We start from the raw sequence: 5,420 nt of genomic DNA on the forward strand, positions 1-5,420 counted from the left end.
GCGTTGCGTTGCGTTGAACTTGCGTGAATTACGAACTCTCTGAACTTATTATGCAATTATTTAACAATTTTGAAAAAATTAAATCCATCGTGACGGTTTTTAACGTATTTTGACATTGGTCCTGATTATTTTACATAATTTCTCTATTCTATGTATTATTTTGGTATTATTAAAAATTTAAACTCCATTTTTAAACAGTTGTTTTTTTTTAATTTATGTCATAGTTGCTAGTCACATACCTTAGTGCGTTTAAGCAATGATGTTACCAAATTTAATGTGTGCATAGAGCTTACGTTTCCAAACAATTTGAGCGTTTGTGAGATCAAATATCTTTATTACAAATAAAGATATCGACCTGCAAAGTTCGTAAATGCTTGCAACGAGTGTGTTATTAGTATTACAAAATAAAAAATTTATCTACACTTTTTAATACCTACGTTGCTTGCGGTGCTTATACGAGATATGTACCAGTTATTTGATGAAAAAAAAAGTCAATTCAATGCGGAAACTTTTCTGCTGTAGCTGAGACGAGGACTGGTGCTCCACGACAAAAGCACCTTTTAGCGCTTTAAATCTGATCTCGTTTGTTAGGTCGAATTATTGAAAAAAAAACCATTGAACCATTCTTAATGAAACTCTGTCCACAAGTGAAACGTACTACAGACTACTTATTTTGGATGTACATCAAAAACAAATAACATTTTTTTTTTTTTTCGAAGCGTCAAAGTGTGAGCATATTTTTTTTTTGCAGTTTTATCTTATTTCGGCATGGAAAATAAAATTTTTTTTATTTTTATGGGTTTTATGTTGAAGCTGATCAAACGATCAAAAACACCCTCTGCAACATTTTTCTTACGATCTCTAAATATTGAGATATTGTAAAAATATTTTTGAAAATTCGGCATTTTAAGGAATAATTTTTTTGATTTCTACAAATTTTCTACACAAAACAAGGTTTGCATTACCCTACGTATGGACGCCTTGTACGAAGTCTAGCCTTATTCACATTTTCTCTTTTAAATTAACATTGGAAAATCTGAATAAGAATAGACTTCATGCGAGGCGTCGATATAGATTCTTATGTTATTTTAGAATAAATTCAATATCAGTTTTTATTACATCAAGCCAATGCTTAAGCTCTGTGGTTTTGACGACACAAGGACTGGGCACATTTTAAAAGTAGTAAGACTTATTATAATTTAAAATCACTTAAAGAAGTTCAGCTTGTGTGATGCAAAAGATTTTATGACTAGTTGGCCCAATTGTAACCGTAATATTTGTTGCTGAAATACATGTTTTTTGCTGTTATGATCATTTACTTCTGTTTTTAATTTCCTTGTGTCATACCAAAAATTGAAAATCATAAATAAATATAACATCATATATATGTACGTAAGTTTTTACGGCATAGGAGTGGTTGCATTTGTGAGCGGCGGAAAAGGGCAATTCTAAAGCAGTGTTATACTAGTAACCCCCTCCAAAACAAAAAAAATAATAGTTGGAAAACATGTTTTAACTTACTTCTTAACACAATTTTAATTTTTCTGCACATCTCTGACTGCCACCATGTTTCTTTAACATTATCATATAAGAAGTAATGTAGAAATGTATAGCAAAGATAGAAACAGGCTCTCTCTATAAGGTAGCCTAAAATAGTCAAAAATTTGTAGGCACATCTTAATATTTTCTTCACATCACGGTGAAAATGAAAAGACAAATTGAACTACCTATTTATCAACTGATGACATAAAAACTAATCACCACATTTTGATGTCGTCAAAATCAACGTGACAAGGACAACCGTTCATAAAGTTTTTTTTGTAAAAAAAATAAGAGCCATGTATTCCAGGTTTTGTTCGGGCTGCACAATTCGTTATTTAAACTTTACATGCTACTTTGTTTCCAAGCCAGGAATTATGAAACCAGACAGGATACTTTTCTCTGTATGCAAAAACTAGTTATACTACAAAATACGTCTGAACTGTTGATGATAGGCAATTGAGTGACACACCTTTGTTGTTAAATATTTTATTTTTTAAATAAAAAAAATATGTTATAGTTATCTACATCCACTTATTCTCTTTTTTTTAAGTGCTTTTACCTCAAAGACACTAATCCATCGTCTCAACCATTATTTCGTCTGTCACGAGTATTAAAATAAGTAAATCTATCTGATGGACCAATAATGAATTTGAATTTTTCTATATAACATGTTTGTTTATCTAATCTGTGTTGTGAAAAATATTTTTATTTTTTTCAATGATGAACCAATAAAAATTTTTTTCTGTTCCAGGTTTGCATCGAAAAAGTAGTTTTCTGTACAACTGGCTCTATTAAAAAACCAACTACTCACACGTTTCATTGCAAACTCTTAGCTTTTCCACTTGGTCTATCTAGAAAACTGGTCTTTAGTTTGAAAAAAAAAGATCCACTCTTAAAATTTTTAAACCATCAGTAAGTATTTTTTGATAAATATATAATAATTAGAAAACATAACATTGTTTTTTTCAGCATACAGAAATACAGAGAAAGTGGTTTACTATCTTGGGAAAAAAAATCACATTTGTCTATAAAACATACCGAAAAAGATCATTCAACTCCACAATTAAGTACTACCGACGTCATCCCGTTGCTAGTGTTATTGATTAGTGGATTTGTTATAAGCTTCATAATTTTTTTATTCGAAAAGTATCACAGACACATAATATCGTATTTAGTAAAAAAACCATGTAAGAAAATCAAAAAAATTAGAAAAACTAAGAAAACCAATAATTTATACATCAATGGCAAACAGTTTTCAGTTTATTCCCAATACAGGGATGTGCAACAACTCCCTCCGTGGCCTTATACCCCATAAAAAGCATTTTTTGACAAAAACGAGAATAAGCCTTAAATCTAATGCATATATCATTTATCGCAAGAAATGAAGTAAATCACTATTTTTAGTATAATTGTAATGTTTTATAGTTTATTAAATTTGATAAGAACGTAGCAAATCAAAAACGAATGTATTCAATTTTAAGAGAAAAGCTGAGTATCCTGAAATTGCTTATAGTTTTTTGTAGTAGAAATGTAGACATCATATAAAAATTTTTGTTAATTATGAAGTAACAATAAAAAAAGTTCAAGTATGAATTAGACTTTCATTAATGACAAATTAGTCAGAATTTTTTAATTCGTAGTACCTCGTTTCAATCACTGAATTACAAAAATTACAACAGTAATCATATTAAAGGAGAATGATCAAATTAGTAATTTTATACTATTCGACAAATCCATCATTAACTTTTCCTCTTTTATACATATTTATAGACGGCTAATAAAGGATTCTTACTTTCGTTTGTCGATTCTTTAAAAGATTATAGACATAATAGGTCAGTTTTAAGCTTAAAATCTACTTGCAATATACGTTTTTTAAGTTTTTGTATTACTGAACTGCATGGCTGCAGTACTTATTCTTGTAGAGCTTCCTTCTTCCTATGGATCTTGTAACCCCCTTATTACCTGAGAAATTGTGTTCCTTTATACTTATCTCATGTTTAAAGAACTTCGTTCTTACCGAGGGTTCTATGACCCATTTATACAGCTTGGTTTGTTTCTTGTAATTTTTTTTTTTTTTTTTAAGTTTTCTTAATTTTTTAAATTCCTTTATTTCATTAATTTTTTTATTTAATTTTTTTTTTTCATTTATTTTTTCATTTGTTTTTTAATTCGTTTTTATATATTTCATTGTATTTCTTCATGTCTCTCTCCTGCCTTTTTGAAATTTTATTTCATTATTTTTTTTCATTTTTAATTTTATTATTCATTTAACCTTATTTTTTTTATTTCTTTTTGTAATTAGTTTTATTTTTATTCCACTGTATTCTTTAATGATTTTTTGTATCATTTTATATAATTTTTAATGTCTTTTTCGTTTTTAACTCTCTTTTTTTGATTACGTCTTATAATTTATTAATCAAAAGGTCATGTGTTTAAAGCTCAGGTGCTTTTTCTTTTTTTTGATTTTTTTTTTTTTCATTTTCTAAGGAGCAAAAGATTTACAGTAAGTGAAAAACTTGAAAAACTTTGGAAAATGTAAAAAAATTGTAAAAATAATAATTGATTAATTTATATGAAAATTAACAAATCAATGAAAATGAAATAATTATTCATGAATGTATGAAAAATCTGCTGCTAAAAAAAATATTGTATTTAAGTTTGTAAGATAATTTTTCAATTTAGAAAAAAAATTGTTAATCGAATGAATAATTTAATAGTTAATAAAGTAAATTATTGAATTAAATTATATAATATTTAAATTCAAATTCAGTTCCAAACTACCTTATACGTAGAGAAAACCGGATCTTCTTAGCAGGAGCGCTCGTAGCAGAGTGGGTAAGGTACTTTGCTCGTACGCAGAAGATCGAGGGTCTAATTATCTTGGAGAGTTTTTTTTTTTTCTCGAATTGTAGAAGAAAAAAATTTAAAGTCGAAAAAAAAATAATTGTGGGGAAAAAAATTATGATTGAATGAAACATTAATTGCTAGGTGTATGTAAATTAATCGGAATGGTAGGGTGTGGCAAAACGGGGAGTGATGAGAGGAGGTGTGCAGAAGACTAGGGCAACACGGTTAGGTGAGAGGGTGAGGGGATTGTGAAGAGGACGGATGGTGATGGTGACGAGGTAAGGGAGGAATTAAAATATATTAGAAAAAAGACACTTTCGGCAAATGACTTTTGTTTCATAAAAATCTGTCGTTTTTAAAATTCCAGCCCCCCAAGACACGTGACATAAAGAACTTAGTTTTAAAAATTAATTAATAGAACGCCATCATTGATTTCTTTCATTTTTTACGTAATCTTTTCTTTCACTAAGGAAATGAATTATTCAAAATTTAAAACACTTTTAAGGGTCTATACTTTAACATCTGGCTCGTTCCTTGAAAAATAACGAATATATAAAACGTTGTCGGAGTGGAATCCTGCCTCGACTCTATCTAAATCACACTGATCTGGGATGTCAAACGTCATAGTGGCTTCGTTTAGTTGATTTTTCTTGGTCCCTGAAACTAATACCGATTTTTCTCTGACCTAAAAAATGAAAGCATTGTATTAACTAACAAGTAAGGACAGGTAGATGGAGAACGTTATATAAAATTTTTTGTTAACTACGACAAAACTTATTGAATAGGTTGAAGTTGCTTTTTATTCTGACCAGATTACGTAGAAAGATAGATTAGGAAATAAATGCACCAGCTCTGTTTGTTACCAAACAAATGCTAATAATTGATTATATTTTCTCTTTTTACTTTGAGTGTATCTTTTTTTGGTACCATATTAGAAAATATATAACCATAATTTGTTTGTTATTTAATATCTACCAAACGATGCTATGATTAGTTTGTTTACCGCAAAGTAATACCTACTGTAAAAAGTG

The sequence above is a fragment of the Copidosoma floridanum genome, unplaced genomic scaffold, assembly GCF_036245765.1.
Source record: "Copidosoma floridanum isolate Cflo_tuat_1 unplaced genomic scaffold, Cflo_Japanese_pri ptg000007l, whole genome shotgun sequence".
NCBI classification, from domain to species: domain Eukaryota; kingdom Metazoa; phylum Arthropoda; class Insecta; order Hymenoptera; family Encyrtidae; genus Copidosoma; species Copidosoma floridanum.